The 23,977-nt window shown below is 40.3% G+C and overlaps 1 protein-coding gene across 8 annotated transcripts in view; it reads left to right on the top strand.

Moving 5' to 3' along the window:
* The first annotated feature begins 2,792 nt into the window (after nucleotides 1-2,792).
* The window catches only part of LOC309340232 (uncharacterized protein), a 53,071-nt gene continuing 31,886 nt past the window's right edge, over nucleotides 2,793-23,977 (top strand). For 4 of the 8 annotated variants that reach the window (XR_014155870.1, XM_081858886.1, XM_081858887.1 and 1 more), the window contains exon 1: nucleotides 6,834-7,063. The gene's annotated coding sequence lies outside the window, so the exon portion shown is untranslated. The other 4 variants (XM_081858882.1, XM_081858885.1, XM_081858883.1 and 1 more) reach the window with 4 other exon arrangements.

Raw genomic sequence — 23,977 nt, 5'->3', positions numbered from 1 at the left:
AGCCACATTCTGGATAGTGGCAATTTTGCGTCTTGGGTCCAAGTGTAGGTTTTTAGGCATCAAAGCAAAAGCACTACTTGCTAGCAAAAAATGTCAAAGCTAAACTGACACATTTTCAAGTGATCCATTCTACAATCTTTGGAGGGAATTGTTTCTTTTCTTAAAAAAATATATCAGTAGAAACACCTGTCAGCTCACAACCTGGTTCCCTTTTCCGCCTTTACCATCATTGCCACCACCATCCTATTTTTCTCTGTATCCCTTTTGCTGAAATTGGAATGCTGTAAAGTAACAGAATAATGGAGTGGGAACTATATTAGAAAAGGCAAGCAAGGACAAATACCCCCTTCAAATCTTGAATGTAACAGGGTTTCATCAAAGGCCACTCTGGTCCTCCCAGATATGTCCCCCACATTATCTTTTTTTTCTGCTGCCAATGCTGCCTATAGCTGGAAGGAGTTTTGATTTCCACATCTCTGAAATGAATTGGACATAAGAACGTGTTGGATCCAGTCTGCCTTGTCCTTTGAGATGCCTCAGATTGCTGGAATGTACCCAAAAATGGCAGCAAAAAGTAGCTCCTATGTGGATAAATGGCATAGCTTACTCCCTGCTATAAAATCTCATGCAAAAGATTATTTTTGGTAAATAAAGAGGGCTTGGTGTAATCTTAACATGAAATTGCCTGATTTGAAAGTTTGATGTGTATTTCTAAGTATGTGCACTTAGGAGCCAAAGGGAATGTGCATGCTCAAATGGTTTCCATGTGTGTCTCATGTGACTTTGTCTTCACTCTTACAGAATATTTGTGTTTGATCACTTGGGAAATAACATTAAGCATTGGAAATTCAAAGGATTTTAGGTCTTTATAGGACACTTAATATCAATGCCTTTTCATTAAGTGCAATGAAAATCTAAAACAATGGTCTCTGAAGCTGCAGCACATTCTGCACTTGGTGTAAATTCTATAATACTCTTGACAACGTTGTCCCTTAAATGTAGATTGGGTTTTAAATGTTTCAGCATGTTGATAAATGTAATGACAAAAGCAATTTGGAATATTGGTTTGTGTCAGAACTTCTGTACATGTGAACTTGGTAGTAGGATATGTAAAACTCCACGTCTTAGCCTTATAACTTGCACAGGCACAGCGTAGCTTGGACCGTATTTGGCAAGCCAAGGCTTTCCCCTGCTAGCACAGGGGACAGCCTTGTTCTCTTACAATGTATTCTGCTTATTTCCATGAGCTTAGCTTTCAGAGGAAAGTGGGAGGGGAGAGCTTGCAGGGGGCAGGTGTTTGGCAGGCTGAATAAACTGTATTTTTCCTAGGAAGCCAATGGAATGGACACAGACCTAGGGTGTTAAGTGTGTGATAACATTGGGTTTCAAAGATATGAGTTAAGTGCCAAATACTAACCTCTTTTTCCAAACAAATGATGAAACAGCAAACCATAAAAGAACCTGGAAATCACTTGTTTCTTGAGCTGCCTTCATATGTGTTTGGCTGATGCTTTGTTAAACAATGTGTGATGGGCAGTTTCAACTACAGTTTCTGGGGGGGTATATAGGACATTAAATTATTTTTGTGAGATTATAATTACAGTTGCAATTTTGTAAAATGTACTTAATTCTTTTTTTTCTACAAAACAGAATTAAATTAACTGTTCACTTTTTGTGAATGGATTCTTGTGATTTTTTCCCCTATATATTGTGACACCTTCAAATTTAAATGGGCACATGGAAAGTAAGTAACAGCAACACTGGCTGGTTTTGCACTGCTGAGAATACATGTGACTTAAAATGACCTAAATCTTGTTTGCAATTATGTTTGCAATGGAAGCCACAAATAAATTTAAAATGAAATCTGATTCAAGTGTGTAAATGCTTTAATGTTTGTTTGTTTGTTTGTTGGTGGGAAACAAGCAAATTCTACTTCACAAAATCTCATCATGGGATTCTGTTTTTCTTGCCTTAAAGCACGGGTAAGCAAATTAAGGCCCAGGTGCTGGATCTGGCCCAATCGCCTTCTAAATCCGGCCCATGGAATGTCATGTTTTTACATGAGTAGAATGTGTGCTTTTATTTAAAATGCATCTCTGGGTTATTTGTGGGGCATAGGAATTCGTTCATTATTTTTTTCAAAATATAGTCTGGCCCCCCCCCCACAAGGTCTGAGGAACAGTGGACCGGCTCCCTGCTAAGAAAAGTTTGCTGACCCCTGCCTTAAAGTAACATGGCATGTTAACTTGTAAATCAATTTTGTTTGTTTGTTTTCTTACCTAGCATTTCCAGAACTAAGAGGGCAGCATGCCACCTCCGGTACATCAGAGTGTAGTAGCCATTCATTCCCTGCCCCCCGGTATATGATATGTCTTGCATATCTAGTTCAATAAGTTATAAATCAAAGAATTATAGCAGCACCATTAACATATTTTTAAAATAAGAAATATATTTGCTTGAATTGTTGCATTTCTATCTTAATAAGTTATTGGAACACTTCCAGTCAGTTACTGACTGGTGGTATTTAAAGTACAATCTTAATGCCTATTTTCTTGGGTGTAAGTTTTATTGTATCCAGTGGTAATTACTCCATATTAAGTGTCTTTTGTTGGTCAGGTATATAACCTATAAGTCTGGTTAAACCCCATGGAGCTCACCTCTGAGTAAACATGTGCGGGATTGTGCTGTTAAACTATAAACCACTATAGTACTGGCAAGTGTGCAAGCTCTTCTCTATATTTTATTTGTTTCGCTTCCAAACCACAACTCTTGAAATTCTCTTGAAATTGCACTTGAAATTCTCCACAGGTATAGTATCGTCACCTCAAAGTGAGGATTACAGACTTCAAAGAAATCGGCAAAAAACAGTTAAAACTGAAAGGTTCGTGAAATGGTAGGAGATGGTTTCATGGGCAAAGGATAGCCCAGCTGCTATATGCCCCTTGTCTTTTCAAAAGTGTCTGACTGTTCCTGTTTTACAGCTGGGTAAGAACCAGCCTGAAGACTAGTGTATTTAAATAATAAGAAAACTTGAACATCACAAGCTTTTATGGAGATAGGAAACAGATTCCCAGTCTTGACTGCTAGCTTGTTTTTTGGCTTTTGTGCTACAAGCCTGTGGTAAGCAGGTGCCTTTACTGATAAGACTCTATGGATTCTCTTTGTTTTGATTTATGACTCTTTGTTGAGGTGGTGGTAGTTTTCTTCCTACTTGGCCTGTACCAAACAGGGTTTAATAAAACTGCATATATGACTTAGTTTTCCAGAGTGGAGTGGGGAGGGGGGAACTAGAAAATTTGTCACCAAACCTTTCAAGCTATTAAGGAAATACTTTTGTTGTTAAAACTCCTATTTGATCAGCTGTGGAATTAGTCTTCTGAGGCTCACATAGCACATGTTGTTATTTGAACAAACTGTGTTTTGCACAAAATCATTTGCACAGATGTTTATTTCTAGTAGCTGCAACTGTGCTTTGCTTCCTTGATAGCATTTTCCAGTACTGCTTGAATTAGCCCTGAGTAAATGTCATAAGCAACTTTTCTCTTTTCATGTAAATGAGCATGTGCACGAACTATTCCAGAATATAATGAGCCTTGGTTGCTCTGCAAGTTCTTTTTTTAATTTTGTTTTGAAAGACCCAACACATTATATTTTCTGCATGAAAGAATTGAGTTTTATAAGCAGCATTGTGTAAGCTGGAAATTACCAGATGTTTATAATTAAGATGAAAAAAAATTTATATTTTCCATGTAAAACCTAATTAAATGCCTTGCCATCAGAAGCTCTCTCACTATACTTCAGAAGCAGTGTATGAAGTGTGATTCCCCTGACTGCTCTCCCAACACCCAGGCTTGTCTTTTAGCTAAACAGGGGCAGGTGTCTCATAAAATAATTAAAAATTGGTACATCACCATTTGGCTCAAAAAGAATAAAATACAATTGCCAACTGTTTAAACACATTAAGAATAAAATGCCAAGATTTAATTTCTCTTAGTGGCCAGTTCCAGTTTCTTACAAATATGTTCCTAAAAATGCTCAAAAATCAGCATAATGGGGGCAGGTACCTTTAGCTGAGTTAGATAGCTCTTCAGTGTTTCATCTGGAAGATTCTACTTTTTTTAAAAAAAAGAAGACCTACTTCTGTTGGAGTAATAGTGTTTGGTACTTTTAAAAATAAGTTTTTATCTTTTCAACTCTGCTGTATTAGAGAACCCTAGATCTCAAGCCTTCGTCTATTCATAATAGTAACTGGTTTTTCCCCCCCACTTTCCTGTCCCCTGTCGCCCCCTCCACCCCTAAGCTATTTCATAAAAACAATTGCTCATATTAAATTCAGGTCTGCATCTGTTCAAAAGTAGCTAGAGGAAATATTAAAATGAAGTAGGGAGAAAGAAAATGGAGCATGGTTAGATGGAAGCTTGTAATAATGCCTTATTCTATGCTGCTTTCTACTTGCTAAAACTTTTGCACACACCTGAATTCCCTGGGAATGGTATTGTTACATGCCAGCACAAGCAGTGCACAATTCCAGGTATCCAGGTGCTTACCCATGGTTCATGTTTCCTTTGGAAATGAGGCACAGTGGTGTCTTTATGATAGATGGTTTATTTACACATATATACCATCTGAGCCTATGATTGAGGGGTTCAAAGCATTACAATCCAATAGGTTCTTGCTTCTCCTAAGGTGGTAGCCCAGGATTCAAACTCTCAGCCCACATTGTGCCCTGACCTCATATTGTCGCTGCAGACTGAAACCTCTTTTCCCTAGCTCACATCAGGCGGAAATATAATCCTAAACCTATTACTACTGGCCTTTGTCACTGCTAACTAACACAGAGCTCAGGAAGGGGTGAATCTCACAGTGAGATCAAGTTAATTAAGAATGCTTAACTTTGGCTGAAGTGCATTCACAAATAGTTTCTTAGAAATATGGACATGTAAAGGTTTATACTTGAGACACAGATATGGCTGGATTCTATATCTCAACAGAAAAAAACATTATTATTCTAAGCAGATTCTATATTTGTTCTTAGGAATCATTTTAAACACTGCAGAACTACGTGCAAAAAATGTATGACTCCCAAAACCAGAAGAAAGTTCTAATTGCATGTATTTATCAAATTACCAAATAATTGTACTGCTGCACGAGTTTTAATTAAAATACATTTCTCTGCATAAAAATATAAAGGATTAAGTAGGACCTTATAATTAAATCTCTATGGAGTAATTGTAATAGAAAATGCCAATGTTTAACTTGCATTAATTGTTTAATACAGCTTGGCCTCACCTTCTTGGCAAAGTTAGTTGATGGAGAAGGAACATTATTTAGGAGTGGCATAAAGAAAAATAATGCTGCAACTGAAGCTTCTTTCTGAAGGAATAGCTATTATTCATTCACTTCACACTGAGCAACTGATTAACAAAATATATTACCCCTGTTTTGAGAGAAATGAAGGTAATGTGCTCTCAGCAGTAGGCAGCAGCTGTACTGTAATAATAATAAACTTGAACATGGTGATATCACTGACTGCAAGTTATTTACAGATGTGATGAAATGAATTATTGTAGAGAACTGAAACTTGACAAATCCTCTGCATTTCTGAATTAAACAAATGTGGGTATGAGATGTGAAATTCAAGGGAGAGGAAGGAAAGAAGACAAGGTACAACTGGTGGTCCATAGTAAACCAGTGCTCTGACTTTCAAGCAAATGGATCTGTATAATCAGTCTACATGTTAGAAAATTTATTAGCTTTATTGCATTTATGGAAGGTCACCACATATGCTGCCAGCTGAGTCATAAGATGTTTATCCACCATGAGTGGCCTTAGAAGCCAGTTAAATTGTCTGTCAAATTCCAAAGGACTTGGAACACAATTTAATACAACATTAACGTCTGCAAATCTCAAGGTGTCCTAAACCATATTTATGTCACTGATGAGCTCTGAACAAAAGATTGTGACTTTAAAACAGGACCAAATCATTTGACAGAGCATAAATGACAGTGCTAGTGAGCCTTTTCTTAGGAAGACATCATGGAGACCAATAAGCTTCAGAGCCAAAGTGTATTGACTGCCTTTCAGTTCAGGCATCCTGGGCAGGTTCCATTTTCATTTACAGATTATGTGTGTCCTTACTGATGCAAAATAATAAATGAGTCAGCACTGTATATCCTCACTGCTAAAAATACATTCAAAGTTACCCATCTGACCTCATTTCAGGTGGTGTTTTGGAGTAGGGGGAAAGTCAAGCCCAATCTGCTAATCTGCTTCTATAACGCTACTAAGGAAAACGAAACCCGGTCAATGAAGAAAACAAATCAAATATATTGGCCAATCACGAAATGATGCCATGACAAGAATTCAAACAATAAGACTGGATAAAAACACCTAATGTACAAATAATCTCTGTAATTGCAGGACTAAACCATTCTTGGGTCATATGTGTGGAAGGCATTTGAATAAACGGTTTCTGAAATCCATTTTTACACATAGGATGTGACGGTTCTCCTTAACGTTGGGTTGTATTTTTTAAATTTTTGCTTGGTAACCTTATGAGGGCGCTTAAGACTATGCAGAGACTCTTCCTCCGAATAACCTCTGCAGAAGCATCTCTCCGGTGATGCGTTTCTTCGTGTGCGAGAAAGCTAACAAAAAACCCCCCAAAAAACCAACCACCGCCATTGGGGCAGTAGCTGTTTTTGTGAAGAGCAGCGAGGAGCTTTTGTGAAAAGCCGGTGAAGCGGGCATTATTATTAGCTTGGCCCCCGGCCATCCCGAGGGAGCGCGTGCGAGCAGGGAGGCGCAGGCTGCGTCGCCACAGCAGGTGAACAAGCCGCCTCGGCCTTTCCTTCCAGCCAAGGGGAACTGGGGGCTAAGCCATGATGCTTTCAAAAAGCCGCCAGCCTGAGCGGCGAGAAAAGCAAGCGCCGACCTGCTTTTGTCCTTCGGTATAGCAGCAGCTCGGCACCGGCCCTGGTCTTTCCTCTTCCTCCCCGGGCGTCAGGCCGCGCGCGCCGCAAAAGGCGCATCAAAATGGGGAGAGTTGGAGGAAAATCAGAGGGTGAGTAGAGAGGGTCGCCGCCGGGAGCCTCCCAGAGTAAAAAAAGGCGGGAAGGGAGAAGGTGGGGGAGAAATGGGGAAACCGACAGAGCAATCCTCGGCTTGTTTACTGGGAAGGAAGGAAGGAAGGAAGGAAGGAAGGAAGGAAGGAAGGGAGGGGGCGTTTTCGGAGGGGCTTTGCTCCCGTGTAAATGGAGACGAGATTGCAGGCTCGGGCTTCCGCGCTCTGCCTCGCTAGCTAATTCGCGGGTTGCTCTCAGACGCGGCAGGACTGGATGCGGTAGGAAAACCAGCCCAGCGAGAGGAAATAGCCCTTCCCCTCACTCGAAAGCTGCAGCTTCCCGCGAGGAGGGGGCGAAGCAGGTCGGCGACTCCCCGGCGATCCTTGCCGAAGCATTAATGGCGCAGGGAGTTATGGGGTGGGAGCGGAGCGGAGGGTTTAATGCGGCAGCAATAGCGAACGAGAATGGTCACGGTGATTTCCTCTGCGTCTTACAGCTTCATACCTGGTTGCATTGAGGGTATTAGTATTATTATACTCCTCTTCCAGGTTGTATTTGATGCAGTAATTATAATGAAAAGCCTCTTCGGGTTCCCTAAACACATTATCCACAAGGTGGCTCCTTGCATTTTGTATCTCTCTTTAAAAAAAGAAAAAAAGTTGTGCGAACATCCTAGCAAGTTAAAAACCGTGTAGCCAGCAGGATTGACAACACAGTATTCAAATGCACCTGCCAGCGTAATAACTTTGTGCTGCAAAGAAATGGTACCTCTTAAATAAAGTGGGGTTTGGGGTGTATGTTTTTTTAGGGATGTTGAAATTTTGGTTTGGCTGCTGGGTTTCCCTCTTGTTGGGGTGGCACTTAGGGTGCTTAGCAGGATGTTTCTCTGCTATTGCTGAATGGTTCTGAGCCCAAATGGAGTAATTGGAGTGCTTGATGTTAAAGGAGAACATAACTACAGCAGGCAGTGTGGAAACCTGGTAGAATGAAGGGTGAGATATGGTCATCTCTAGATAAAAATGCTATATAGCAGTGGTGACTTAACTTTTTTCGGCTTGAAAGCCGCATTCACTGTATGCCAGCCCTCTGAGGGCCACATGGCACTGGTGGGCATGGCCAAAGCAAAAGTGGGTGTTGTTAAAGCAGGCATTGCCACCCCATCCACCCCCCATCTCACAAACAGCATATGCACTTGCCACAGATACCACACACAGATCTGAGGGGGGCATTCAAAAGGCTTTCTTCCCTGCCCAGTGCGCACTACCCCTTCTTTCAGGGGGGGGGTATACTGGGTTAGAGAGGTGAGGGACTTTTATCCAGCGGTGGGGGGGGGTGGCTGCAAGGATTGCCAGTAAACGGGGTCAAGGATGACCAACCATCGCAATGGCTTAGTGTGCCTGATCTGGGTTGCAGATTTGCTATGTCTGCTTTACAAGAAGGATAGGGGAGGGAGTGGTGTCACTCTATCTATAGTTCAAGGATATAGTGTCAAGAAAATTGAGAGGAATCTCAGTTTTACTTTACCTTTACCCTGTTTTTCATGTAATTATCTCCTAAAACATCTCACATCAATTAAAAAACAGACAGGCGCAGTGCCATCTGGCTTACAAAGAAGCACAAGAGAAGTGAAAAGCAAAGGTAGAGGAGATATATCAGTTCTTTGAGGCCTAAACAAAGAGATGAGCAGGCATTTATATCCATTGGGGCCAGGATGATCTTTCCTTGAAGGCATCATTGCTTGAGTTGGCAGCTCTTTTTTTCTTTTCTTTTTTGACCAGCTGATGGAGCCAGCACGCCCTTTCCCCCATGCTTCTGCACAAACATGTAACTAAAATGATTAAGGGGCCGGATGGAGCAAAGAGCAGCTCCTCTTTGCAGAATGGTTACAAAGTTTGGGCTTTTTAGATTAGAAAATATTAAAGCAATGTATAAAATCAGGCACCATCTGGAAATCCATTCGCATAATTATAGAATCTGATATTATCCAATGGTTCCAGATGCTGGAAGATTCAGGACAAGACCCAAGGAAGAACATCATTGCATAGCACGTAATTAAGCTATGGACATAGCGATGCCACCAACTAGGATGACTTTAACAGGGGATTAGACAAATTCGTGGACTATATACTGCATCCGGTATCAAAAGCAGTATGCCTCTAAAATACCAGTTACTGAGGAACACCAGCAGGCGAGTGCTATTGTACGTATGTGCTGCTGGTGGGCTTCTCATAGGTGTCTGGTTGGTCATTTTAGGAAGACAACGCTAGGCTGAACGGGCATCTAGTCTGATCCCACTGGATTCTTCTGTCTGAACAAAATAGAGTGAAACATAAAAAAGTATATATAGACATCTGTTCACAGTTTGGGAATGACATTGCTGGCTGACATTTATTGGGTGTGTGGGTGTTTGTGTTTGTGTATAAAGCTAAGAAATAGTATTTTCCCTCTTATTTTGATTCTCCAAAGTAGATTTTGGAAGGAAATTTCAGAAAGCCATTTTTATTCTCTTAAATACATAAAGAATTCTACAAATAACCCATACCTTCCTAATTGCCCTCTGCTATCCAGTGCCATTATAATCAATGTGAGTTTTGTTTGTTTGTTAATTAATTAATTAATTTCTATACTGCCCTCCATCTGAGTATCACAGGATGGTTTACAATATAAAAACACAAAAATACATGTTGACTACCCAAGGAAGTATTCACTCAGCCATTGACGCCTGTAAAGCTGTGCCTTGATTCTGATTTCATCACACCCTGGATTTCAAAATATATTGAATGTCATATTTGTCCATGATTTATGATGTCTTAACAAGTTTGTCTGGCTTCTGACTAGATTTACAGTAAGCTTCTTTATCAGTTTCTGTCAAATTGCGATGTGAATTTAAAATTCAATATGGGAATTACGAAAAGTGATTAAGGAAAGCAGTCCCAAGCCAGTACCAAATAATGTGGCAAACTACTGGTGAGAGACAATTCTGATGAGCTTATTACTATTCTTAGCTCTGATTAGCCCACAGTAATAATCCACTAGCACCAATTGAACTCTTCCAGTAAAACCTTCTGTATGGGTGTTGATGCCAAAGCATATTACAGTAAATGGGATTTTCAGCATTCTTTTCTATGCATAGGTGCCAACTCCCAGGGGTCAAGGTCCCTTCAGCCCCCCCCCCCGAAATATTTGAGGAGGCCAGGGCCTCACAAATTTGATAGGCATTGCCATTCAAATGGTGTGCATGCACTGTGTCATGTGGTCGATTATGCAAGGTGGTGCTTACCTACCCCCCCCCCCCGTCCCCCAGTATTTTATTTCTGTGGGATGGTGTTTGCTTGTTATTAAGAAGTCTGAGAAAGACCTCCTACACAGTTTTGAATAATTAAACATTACTGCTACCACACTAATTTAGAAGCCTTTTCAGCTGCAATAATATAAATAAACAGCCTGAAATCCAGGTCACTAAATAATCAATATGACTTTTTAAACTTTGGACAGCGCTGCACACACAAGCCGCACCTCCAACCTCCCTAGGTATGCTTCTCTTTTAGATGTCTGCAGAGGTCTGTTTTGTTATAAAGCTACTCATGGCCAGAGCTCTGCCTTATCAGGGATTCCAGTCACGGGGAGGTTTCTAAGTGTGTTCAACCAAAAATGCTTGGAAATCCTTGCATGCAAGCTTCAGCCTCCACCTGCAATCTAAGGCATTGCATGTTCAGATTCTAATATCTGCTTCAATATCTGAAGCAATATGTGGATATACTTGAAAAACTAGATGAGATTTTGATTTTAAGAAAGGTTTCAGAGGTAATAAATGTTTCAGAGGCTTTAAATGCTGGGAGGCTTTAAATCAATAATGGGAGAGACAGCAAAATAATTCTATAGCTGTCAAGTTGATGGTCAAATGCTCTATGCAAAGGAACCACAAACTGCTCATTGGAGAACTAAAAATTGCTTTTAAAAATGTTTATATAGGGGGAAATGAAAGCAAAAGGAAGAAAATAAACATTCAGGTAACCTCCTGTATAACTATTCCAATGGAATGAAAATTCTGTGCACTGTTTAAAGGAAAAGCGCTTCAAATTGCTTAGCAACAATCATCTAATTTCTCCCTCTTACGTACAGAGTGGATATATCTGTACACTATATAGTGGTTTCTGGAAAGTGAACATCTTCCAGCTCAGTACATTTTTCATATCCTGTTAAATAAGTTCTATTTTTAAACTTTCATTAAGCAAATCTATAATCCACTCGCATTCATATCTCCACAGAATAAAGCATAAAAAGAAATATGAATATGTGTAGGCAGCTGCCTTAGGTACTGTAACTAGGGATAATGCCTTTGTTTGCCTCAGAATTCTGAAATATATGCCAAAGTAAAACCCAGGCCCCTAAATCCAGATTTATCTTTTTTCTTGGTGAATTCTTCTCCAGTATGTGTGCTGCTTTGTTGGAGAAGGTTTCAGTGTGTAAATATTAATTGATGACTTGAATAATTTACTGAACATATGGCAAGCCTATGGGCATACTGAGAATTACCTGATCCATTGCATTGTTCAATATGTGCGGCATATGAAATTGAGCTGTCAGATATTGTTTAATTAACCTTCACTTCCTTTTTTCACTTCAAAACATATTTATCCCTCAGGCCTTTGGTTCTGTTATAGTTTTGTCACCTCCTGACTTCATTTTATGTGTTTTTTTCCTTATTCTTCTCTTGTGTCATACATCACTGCAGATAGATGAGCATTGTGTTACAACCAGCTTCTGCAGGTGCAACCTTTTAGATTACACAGAAGTCTTTGTCAGTAAGAATGGAAAGAAGGTTACCGTAATTCTCAATATGTATATTGCCTATCTGCTGCTTTTAGATGATGTGAATAATAAATATACCCAAATTCCTTCTCCTGGTCATAACAAGATCCCAGTTCTCCAGAAAGTTTCATTTTGCATGGAGAAAAAAACCACTTTTTATATCATTGTTCTTTTTCTTTACAAACCTCTCATTAAGGGCTTTCACTGTGTTAATTTATATCTGAGGAAGCTTTTAAATTTTCCTTCTCTCATTCATGTTCTGAAAGCATACAGTCAAATCCTATAGATGCCTTCTACTCACAGATAAGTCCCTTGGAGTTTAATGGGACTTTCTTACATATACAGTCATACCTCGGGTTAAAGTCGCTTCAGGTTGAGTGTTTTCAGGTTGCGTTCCAAGGCGACCCAGAAGTAACGGAACGGGTCGCTTCCGGGTTTTACCACTCGTGCATGCGCTCAAAATGACGTCATGCGCAGAAGCGGTGAATCGCGACCCGCGCACGTGCAGATGTGGGTTGGGTTCTCCTCAGGATGCGAACGGGTCTCCGGAACGGATCCCGTTCGCATCCAGAGGTACCACTGTATATAGAATTGCAGTGTACCATAGCTCCGCCCTCAAGTTTAAATCTTGCTTTTAAAAACACTATTTTAAAAATTATGCAGAATTTGGACCAATGAGCTTGAATATTCAGAACATTTTTAATTCCCCAAAACTGAGAAGACCCTTTCATAAGTCTTTAATATCCAAAAAAGGGAACAGACTCTCCAGTATCGTACTCTCCAATGTATGAAAGCAGAGTTTCTAATGTGGCTAACAGAGAGCTAACTACTAACAAAATAATTAGCATGACAGTTGCAAACTGTAGGCTAGAACTATAGTTAACCTTTAGCTCATCTAGAATTGTGTGATTTGATACCTGCCCGGAATGAATTTAAAACATGTGCAATATAAGTAACCTTGCAGTATGTATAAGTTGAAAATTGCCTTTTTCATTCTCTTGGGCAGAAAAAGGCACAAAATGGAAAAAGCACTGACTTTTGGCTGAGAATGAAGAATGCAAGCACACTGTGACTGCCCTCCTGATTCTCTTCCTTTAGCCACAGCTTGAAGTTACATTCACCTGACATTATATATGACACTGGGCCCAGGAAAAGTGAGTGTAGTTTGCCCACAATGCCTTGGTGGGCCAAACACTGAGCCCTGGTGGGCATAATTAGATCCATGGGCCAAAGTTTTCCCACAGCTGTTGAAAACCATGGGTGGGTATCATAGCTGTCAAGTGTCCCTTATTTGAAGGGACAGTCCTTTATTCCAGCGCCATGTCCCGCTGCTGTCCCTTATTGATGGATGTCCCTTAAATGATATCCCTTAAATTTCAAAGGAAGCAGCTCCTCTTCCTCCCTCCCTCCCTGCCGGCCAGGGAGGAGGGAGGCTCCAACTGTGTTGCTTGGCTGTGTTGCTCACCCAATAAGAAGTCTAAGAACGACTGGGGGGTGGAGCTTGCATGCCTTGTGTGTGGCTAGTTAATGCAAGCTGAGGGGGTTTTTGAATGCTGGACGCCATTTTGGTGCACGTGCTGCTGCAAACTTTGCAGTGCAAAGCTAGGCCGGGGAGCCATCTTAAGTTGAGGCTGCATAGGCCTTGTGGTGCATGTGATTCAGATTCTATTCAGTTGAACCTCTGGTTACAAAGTTGGTTGGACAGTGTTCTCGAAGCTACCCAGCATGAGTTTGACCAGCCTGCAGGAGGACAGGAAGACTGGAGGGCCTGGAACAGGTGAGGCTGCAGGTCCCTTATTTTGGCTGCTGGTCCCTTATTTTCAAGGCTGCTGGTCCCTTATTTTCAAATCTGAAAGTTGACAGCTATGGTGGGTATTGTGGTCACTTTTGTACACAAAGTGCAAGCATGCAAACTTCCCTTTCCTGATATGTACAGAAGGTTTTTTCCCAGTGGGTGCTTATTAGTTCCTGTGGTAGTTTATACTTATCAGTGACAGCTGGTCTCTGTTGGGCCTAGTGATTTCTATTGAAGAATAATCCTAGCATGTAGAAGTTTTACTCAGCAGTGGATGGTAATATCTTTCCTTAGAAATTAGTCAGAAATCATATGCACTATTTCACAAAATGAACAAAGACTGCAGCCTTCTACTCTCTTATCTGAGGGTAGTAAGCCTTATTGAACTCAATGGAGGTTACTTCTGAGTAGGCTCAGTAAATTTATCTGTACCTGTTTGTTGAAGGCGGGAGGGGGGAGAGTTACATTTCTGCATTTCGTTTCCCTCTGACACCACTGTTCACAATAAGAATCTGGTAAATTCTGGGGTGATGATAATATTAATGATCATCCAACATTTATATAACATGGATATCTATGCTTACAGTATCAGAGACAGTAGACCTTGCTCCCTCTTTTTCTACATACACCTACGCTTTTAAGAGCTGCAGGAGAAGCAGATACTCAACATATACCTTACCCAAGAATGGAAATTTTGGAGTCTGCTGCCCTCAAAGTCTATGAAAATGCTTCATTCTATAAGTCAATATGAAAAGCGCACTACATTTTCAACAGCCAAACTAAATTGTAACCACATATTAGTAAAAAAAACAATAGGGCTGCTACTGCAGGTTGTGTTGTTGTTGTTGTTGTTGTTGTTGTTGTTGTTGTTATTCAATTTAATTTGTATACGGCCCTATACCCACAGGTCTCAGGGCAGTTCACAGGATAACAGATTTCACAGATTGTAAACACTGAAAAGATTCTTGCCTTGTTGGCTCTCAAAACATGTTTCTGCAGCCTACAAAGAAACAATTACCAGTGCACAGGCTCAGAACAGCAAAAGCATAATTCTTGTGACTGGCTCTGGGGGGCTGCTGTAGGTCCACCCTGACACCTTTGTTAATCTGGCATGTCTTGATATGCTAATTGTGTGTCCTGATTGGGTAGTGCTGCCCTCCAAGAGGAAGATAGAAATCTGGCCAAATCAAGGATCTAGCAGCCCTGGTAAAATGTGCCCCAACCTGGAGACAAGAGGTGGAGACCTGCTTGCATAGCAGTGCTTTGTGACTGGCTGCGCAGAAAGGCAATTTCCCCTTGGAATTGTTTCTGTCTTTGCAGTGAGCTAGGCAATCACCTCTCTGCACAGCCACGTACAAGGTATAGATTTATGGTCTTTAAAGGGAATTTTGGGGGACAGATTTTGGTGGGACAGTGCACTAGTAGCCCTGTTTGAGAAACCGCTCCTTAGACATTTGATTTAAAGCATGCTTATGAGTATAACAAAGAATCAGAAACCACAATTAACATACATTCTTCATTTCCCGCAGTGGGCTCTGCAACCTTCTGTAGTCAATTTTGTTCTGTATTTTCCCATAACAGCCAGTAGCATTGTTAAACTGTTTGTGATAAATAGCTCCAGATGCTTTTAAATTAAAAGGACATTTTAGTTAAGCCTCTTCGGGGAGCAGTAAAAAAAAAAAGAACTGCATTTTACTTATTTGTCCTGTCACTACTACTTCCAGATGGCCTCGTCAACATCTGCTGCAATTGAGACATTTCACTGCAATAAAGATTAAATAGCTGTGTTGAATGGCCATTCTCTGAGGTTCAAGACTCTCTGCGTTTCTGGTAAATTCTATGCAAAATACAGAAAACGTGATACTTCAGAGTATAGTGAAAGGGTTTTGTGTGTCACAATTTATCCATGACATCTTTCTACATGATTAATTTGCTGCGTGTACAACTGATGTTGTGTGCACTAGCTGTGGCAATTATACATTATTGTTTCAAAGACTGAGGAAGGAAAATAAGCATGTCTCCCGTCCTCTCCCCCAAGGAAAGGGAGAGAGCAAGGAAGGGGAAAGTCCCCCACCAACACAGCCCCCCCCCCCCCAGTATGCAGCCAGGAGCAGCAAGGAAGGGAGCGGCTTATATTCAGATTTTTTTCCTTCCTCCCTCCCTCCAATTTTAAAGGTGTTGCTTATATTCAGGTGCGGCTTATATTTGGGCCAATACGGTATATATAAACCCACCCACACCAACACACCCCAAAGAGCCTTACAAATGACAAGTCAGTGGGGTTAATCCTCTACCAGTCATACTCAGATTATACTTCAACTCTTCCTTCATATCCACTTCAAATCATAGTCCCAAATATAAACTTTGGTGCCCTCTAAAATGTAACTATTTTAGTCTATTCCTCTTCCACTGGTGCGCGCAAACTTCAAAACTGGTCTTTAATGGCAGCCTCCTGTTTCTTTATTATGATCTCCCTTTGGAGAGTAATTTCGATTACATTTTCTGTAGCTGATGAAGAGGCCACTGTATGAAATACTCAACCTCATGGTTTTTATTTACCGGTATTTGTTCTAAGTTAGGATTGACTGTCTTGAGTGCATTTTCTTTGGTATACCACATTCATTTTGAATGCCTGTTCTCAGGCCTGCCTGATTTAAATATTTCCTTTATTGTTGGTTGTTTTAATGCTGTTGTTACCCCGGCTTGGGATATGAATATAAATAACTAACTATATAGACAGATGTCCCTATTTGAGTCAAAATGCTTCAGAAGTTGGTTGGGGCAAGGATAATGCATTATGTTTCTAAGCCTTATGTTTCTAAGAAATGCACTGTAAACAGAAAAAAACTGTTGAGTTACTACTTCTTCAAAGCTGGAAATTATCCATTTCCCCACTGCCTTATAACAGATTACTAGGAATACAAGGCTGATAGATCAGTATCTTTGTCCTGATTGACATTATTCCAGACATGCTTGATGCCTGCCCCAAGTGGTTTCTGCTTTCCCACTACAAGTATTTAGTCTCTCTTTAAAGGGAAAATCATCTATCACCATGGATCCAGTATAATTTCCCTGCTGAGGAAAGTAATAAATTTGATTACCACAAGCTTTGCGACACCTTCCTGTTTATGGCTTTTCTTGAACCTCAAGGGAGTCCATGACTTTCACATGCCTATGGTGTCTGCACAAGGTTTTGCTTGTGTGCTCAAAGGGTATGATCTGAAGACACCTGAGGTTACTGCTTTGCTGGAGCTAAGCAGGGTTGGGTCTGGACTGCAGATAAAGGTGAATTCCATGCTGGGGATCTTTAGGAAGGGGATTGAAAATAAAACTGCCAATATTGTACTGCTCTTACATTTGGAATACTGTGTACACATCTGGTCACCTCGTCACAAAAAAAAGATGTAGAAATGAAAAGGTTTCAGAAATGGGCAACCGAAATGATCAAGGGATCGGAGCATCTACCCTTTGAGGAAATGTTACAAAATTTGGGCTTTTTCCTTTAGGAAAAAGGCAAGCAGTGCATGATAGAGACTTCTTCACACAGGACATAGTTAAAGTATGGAATTTGCTTCCACAAGATGTAGTCATGGCCACTAACAGTGTCAGCTTTGAAAGAGGATCATGGGCATTCATGTGCAATGGTTGTTAGCTATGATGACTGTGTTCTACCTGTGTTTGATCAATGGTTACTAGCTATCTCCTCCTCCCACTGCTGGAGGCAGTATGCCTCTGAATATCAGTTGCTGGAAATCACAAGTGGGGAGACTGGAGTTGCAGTCAGGTCCTGCTTGTGGGTTTCCTATATGTTGGATGCACTGGGAATATGGAGCTAGGTGGTCCTTGGGCCCGATCCAGAAGGCCTCTTCTTATGTTCTTGTGAAAGGCAGGATATAAATGCAAGAAAAACAAACAAACCCTACAAGCACAACCTGATCCACAGAGAGCAACGGTCTTAAAAAGATATTCAGTGTTTATTTTCTCATAAACAGCTTGCCATCAGTATGTACATTCCTCTGCGGAAGAGTCAGAAGCAAAGATCAGGAGCACTGAGGGGGGGGGGAAACACATCCAAGATTATTGCTGCGACCATACAGCCCTGACTCAGTTCCAAAGCTATCTGATCTGTGTAAGGCTCCACTGTTATGACAGTCAATACAAATGTAATAATCACAACTTCCCCGCCAAGTCATACAGGGAATTGTGGTGAGATGCTGATAATTCTTTTTATTTTTTTTAATAATATTTATTAAGGGTTTTTGTAATTACAACACAAAAAACAAAGCATACAAAAATATCACATTTTATAACATATTTTCTTATCTTCTTTGGACTTCCTCACATCTCCCGCTCCTACGTTCCAAAATTATATATATATAAAAATTTAATCCAGCAATTTATCACCTTGTCCCCACCTTAGAATCTAGTTTTCCAATGTTATATCTTAAATTTTAGATATATTCATTTCACTCTTTAAAACATTTAGCTTAGCCTAATCATTATCTAAAAAATTGATTTTTCCATGAATTTAACTTATCTTCATAATTCACTTCATCTAATTCGATGGTGCCAAATTGTTTATGATCAAGCATCCTCCTTAACATTCATACAGTTTACAATATTTTTGCAAATAGTCCTTAAATTTCTTCCAGTCTTCTTCCACCGTCTCCTCTCCCAGGTCTCGGATTCTGCCAGTCATCTCGGCCAGTTCCATATAGTCTATCAGTTGCATCTGCCATTCTTCCAGTGTGGGTAGATCTTGGGCTTTCCAGTGCTTGGCGACGAGTATCCTTGCTGCTGTTGTTGCATACATAAAAAATGTTCGATCCTTCTTTAACACCCCTTGGCCAACAATACCCAAAAGGAAGGCCTCTGGTTTCTTAAGGAAGGTATACTTAAATACCTTTTTCAGTTCATTATATATCATTTCCCAGAAAGCCTTCACCTTGGGGCAAGTCCACCAAAGGTGAAAGAACGTTCCTTCATTTTCCTTACACTTCCAACACTTATTATCAGACAAGTGGTATATTTTTGCAAGTTTGACTGGGGTCATGTACCATCTATATATCATTTTCATTACATTTTCTTTCAGAGCATTGCATGCAGTGAAATTCAGCCCAGTAGTCCACAACTTTTCCCAGTCCTCAAACATGATATTATACCAATGTCCTGTGCCCACTTTATCATAGCCGATTTAACCATTTCATCTTGTGTGTTCCATTTTAACAGCAAGTTATACATTCTTGAAAGTACCTTAGTCTTAGGCTCTAACAGTTCAGTTTCTAGCTTCGATTTTTCCACCTGGAATCCTAACTTTCTATCAAGTTTAAAAACTTCTTTAATCTGAGCATAGTGTAACCAATCCCGCACTTTGTCTTTCATTTTCTCCTGACTCTGCAATTTCCAGTTATCTCCATCTTTTTCTAAGATTTCCCAATACTTCGGCCATTTGGCCTCCATATTGGGTCTTTTCCGGGCCTTAGCTTCCAGTGGTGAAAGCCACCTTGGAGTTTTATTTTCCAATAAGTCTTTGTATTTTGTCCAGACATTAAACGCTGCTTTTCTGACAATATGGTTCTTGAAATTCTTATTAATCTTGACCTTGTCATACCATAAATATGCATGCCAGCCAAACGCATTGTCAAAACCTTCCAAATCTAAAACATCAGTGTCCTCGAGAAGCAGCCAATCTTTCAACCAGCAAAAAGCTGCTGATTCATAATACAGCCTTAAGTCTGGCAGGGCAAAGCCCCCTCTTTCTTTCGCGTCAGTTAATATCTTAAACTTAATTCTGGGCTTTTTGCCCTGCCAGACAAATTTGGAAATATCTCTCTGCCACTTTCGGAAACACTCTGTTTTGTCCACAATCTGTAATGTTTGAAATAAAAAAAGCATTTTCGGCAATACATTCATCTTTACAGCAGCGATTCGGCCTAACAAGGAAAGTTTCAATCTTGTCCAACTTTCTAAGTCTCTCTTAATTTCTGCCCAGCATTTCTCATAATTATCTTTGAATAGACTCAGATTTCTTGCTGTTATGTTTACCCCTAGGTATTTTACTTTTTTAACCACATTCAACTCTGTCTCTTTCTGAAACCGTTCTGACTCTGTAACTGTCAAATTTTTCCCCAATACCTTGGTTTTCTGCTTGTTTAACTTAAATCCCGCTACCCGACCAAACTCTTGAATCAGTTGTAATACTTTTTTCGTACTAGATTCTGGCTCCTGTAGGGTCAGAACTAGGTCATCTGCAAACGCTTTAAGTTTATATTGCTTCGCTCCGACCTGAATACCTTCCACCAACCGGTCCCCTCTGATCATGTTCAAGAGCACCTCCAGGACAGAAATAAATAACAATGGGGAAATCGGGCAGCCTTGTCGTGTTCCTTTTTCAATTTTGAACTCTTCTGTAATCACATTGTTGACTATCAGTTTAGCCTTTTGTTCTGAATAAATTGCATCAATCCCATTCCCAAAACTCCGTCCCACCCCCATCCCTTCCAAATTTCCCTTCATAAATTTCCAAGAAATATTATCAAAGGCCTTCTCCGCATCAATAAAAATTAAGACTGCTTTTGTATTGATATTTGTTTGCAAAAGTTCCAAAATATCAATTATGTTCCTTGTATTAGCAAACAAATGTCTGCCTGGGAGAAAGCCTGCCTGATCTTTATGAATTACCTGATTCAAAACTTTTTTAAATCTACTTGCTAAAATGTCTGCACATATTTTGTAATCCACATTTAGAAGAGAGATGGGGCGGTAGTTCTTAAGTTGAGTCTTTTCAGTTTCCGATTTTGGTATCAATGTGATAAAAGCTTCTTTCCACGATTCCGGCGCCTTCTTCCCCTCCAAAATTTCATTGCTAACCTCCAACAATGGTTGTATCAAATAGTCTTTCAATATCTTATAGTACTTGGAGGTGAGCCCATCTGGCCCTGGAGATTTGCCCAATTGCATGTTCTGAATGGCTTGTTCAATCTCTTGTCGTGTAATTTTAGAATTCAGGATTACTCTATTTTCTTGTGACAATTTTGATAGTCCATTCTTTTTCAAAAATTGTTTTATCTCAGCCTCATCTTGCGGCCCTTGAGTATATAGTTTTTTGAAATATCTCTGGAAGCACTTTCTAATATCCACAGGGTTCTGAATGTTTCTTCCTTCAATCTCTAAGTTTGTAACTGTATTTAGTTTTTGTCTCTTCTTCAACTGCCATGCTAGCAGTTTCCCACATTTATTCGCCGATTCAAATGTTCTTTGTTTCATTAGTTTAACTTTCCACTCTATTTCCTGGTTTATCAATTTAGAATATTGTGCTTGATAGAGTTTAATTTCTCTCAGAATCGGCTGTGACTTCAGATTAGATCTTAACTTCTTCTCAAATTCTTTAATTTTCTCCAAAATCTTATCTTTTTTCTCATTTTGTGTCCTTTTCTTTACAGCATTCTGTTGTATCAAGAACCCCCTCATCACGGCCTTACTTGCATCCCAGATGATTCTTTTTTCCACTGTAGTATTCAAGTTTATCTCAAAATAATCCTTCAGAGCTTTTTGGGCTTTCTTGGTAATCTCCTGATCTCTAAACAAATTGTCATTCATCTTCCATCTAAAGGAGCCGGTTGGTAGTAGTGTCATATTCATCTTTACGGCATTATGGTCGGAGCAGGTCTTTGGGCAGATTTCCACCTTTCCGATCTTAGGTGCCAGACCTCTAGATATCCATATTTGGTTGATTCTCGTCCATGTCAGTTGGGCTTCAGAAAAGAATGTTCCTTCTCTTCCCAAGTGGTTCTTTGTCCTCCAAATGTCAATCAGGTCCATATTGTCAGTCAGTTCAAAAAAAGTCTTTGGTAGTCTGCCATCTTTTGTAAGATTTTGATTTTGTGACTTATCCATGTTAGTGGATACCACGCCATTCATATCCCCCATCATAATGATGTTGCCATAGTCCAGATAGTCCAGGACACTCTCATGCAACTTCTTATAAAATTCCGATTTCCCTTCATTTGGTGCGTAGATTCCTAATATCAAAAATTTCTCTCCTTGGTATTGTATCTCAATTGCCAAAATTCTTCCTTGCTCATCTTTGAATAAAAATTTAGGTGATAGGCTCTCCTTTGCATAGATCACCACTCCTCTTTTCTTCACTCGGTCCGAAGAAATAAATTCTTGGCCTAATCTTTTATTTATTAGCACTTTTTTATGGAGCCTTGTCACATGTGTTTCTTGCAAACAAATAATGTCCAATTGTTCTTTTTTCAATATATAAAATAACTTCCTCCTTTTTTCCGGAGAATTGCACCCATTAATATTCCAGCTCAGCAGTTGCAGAGACATCCTGAACAAATCTGTTATTTCTCAAGGGGTGGTATCTTTTTCTCTAGATCTTCAGGTTCCAAGGAAGAAGGTACAGCAGATGCTCCAGGCCCCAAAGGTGTTTCGATTCCTTTCTGAAGGTCCTCTCCGTAGGCAATCAGAAATTTATCTCTGTCTTCAAGTGTTTTAATCTTGACTTTCTTCCCTCTGAAGGTGAAGGATAATCCCTGAGGAAATTCCCACCTGAAAATGATTGAGTTGCTCCTTAACAATCTGACCAATTCAAGATAGGCGGATCTAAGGTCCAGCAGTTGTTTCGGGATATCTTTGTAAATTTCAGCTCTTCTGTCCAAGATGTCCAGTGACTTTCCGTAGTGTAAACCCAAAATCTTGTCCCTTTCCTCCTTCGATCTCAAAGTTATCAAACAGTCTCTGGGCTTATCTTTCTTTGCAAATATTCCAAGTCTGAAAGCCGATACAATTTTAAAGTCCTTTTCTTCCTGTATAGGCCAGAACTTGGAAAATTCTTTGGTCAGGAACTCAACTAAATTTCCTTCTTCAGCTTCTGGTATTGACCTTAACCTTAAATTGTTTTCCCGGTTCCGCAGTTCTATCATAGACAAATACATCTGTTGCTCTCCAACTTGTTTACAAAATGGTTTTACCTCTTGTTCTAAATTTTCAACTTTTTGGCTAGTAGCCTCGGCCAATTTACGATTCTCTTCAGTGGCCTCAGTTAACTGCCCAATTGCTTGTACGTTCTGTGTCACCTGTCCAGTTATTTTATTTAGACAAGCTGTATTTTGATCAATTTTGGCTGTTTGTTCATCCGCTTTCTTGTCCAAAGATTCTACTCTTTTATCCAAAGACTCCAATTTTTCATAGATTTTCTCTAAAATTGAAGCAGTTGCTCCTGAGGCCATATCTTCCGACTGTAACTGCTCAGTTTCTTCTTCCCCTGCCAACGGCAGAGTAGACACAATTTCTTCCTCCCCTGCTGCCGGCAGGGTAGGTACAGATGATCTACGTGTCTGTAAGGCTGAGGTTAAAGTTGTTTGTCTAGTTCTTGCTCCCCTTTTTCTTGTGCCGCTCATTCCAATTTTATCTAGGAGTCAAGGTCAAGCTGGGCAGTTCCCATGAAAATACAGCAGCCCAAGAGCAAACAGTCAAATAAGAGGAAAGGAAAGAGAAAGTAAAGTAGTGTCACTGCTGTAAGTCCAAAATCCTCTAGAGGGAGCTTGGAATGTCTTGAGAGAAGAAGTCAAATCAAATAAGATCAATAAAGTCAAATTTAATGTCCAAAGACCTTCAGTAGCTAGTATTTAGCAGAGTTGGTGTTAACAGCATAACATTGTTTCTGACAAGTGTCAACTGGTATTTCAAAGTAGCAAGTCTAAAAATGCTCTGAATGTTGCAAGTCCAAATACACAATAGCCAAATCTGCAAACTGACAGTTCTGCTGTTCAGGCAGCCCAAGTACCTGGGCTTCTCGGTCACAATTTGTAGTTCCCAAAGAAGAAGATTAACACAGTCCAAGTAGAAGGTAAATCCAATAAATAAATTAAGTCTAAAAGCAGCTTCAATGGGTGCTCAAATCAGATGGTTTAAAAAGCCTCTACAATGGCTCCACTCCTCCAGCTCTTTTTGCTTTGAAATTTAAATAGCAGCGGAAGACGGACTTCCTTTTAACATCTCTCCGCTTTCAGCCAAATTTCCATTAATTTAGACTCCAATTGTGAAAAGTCCCTCCTTACTCATGGGTTGTTGCTTTTCTGTTCCGAGTATTTGAGGAAAAAAGGTCAGCGCTCACCGACAGCAGCTGTGCGGCTTCACTCTACAGAGTAGCGATCGACTCACAGCGCCGCAACCCCCTCCACGATCCGAGGCTCCTTACGGGGTCTCTTCAACGCTTTAAGGGTCGCTTCTGGCACCCGCCGAGTCCCACGTCCCCAGGCTCTTGCTGCCTGGGGTTTTCCAGCACGGGTCTCCG

This window comes from Podarcis erhardii (genome assembly GCF_964252035.2).
Source record: "Podarcis erhardii genome assembly, chromosome: 4".
In the NCBI taxonomy this organism is placed as follows: Eukaryota; Metazoa; Chordata; class Lepidosauria; order Squamata; family Lacertidae; genus Podarcis; species Podarcis erhardii.
This window is presented reverse-complemented; position numbering and strand designations above follow the sequence as displayed.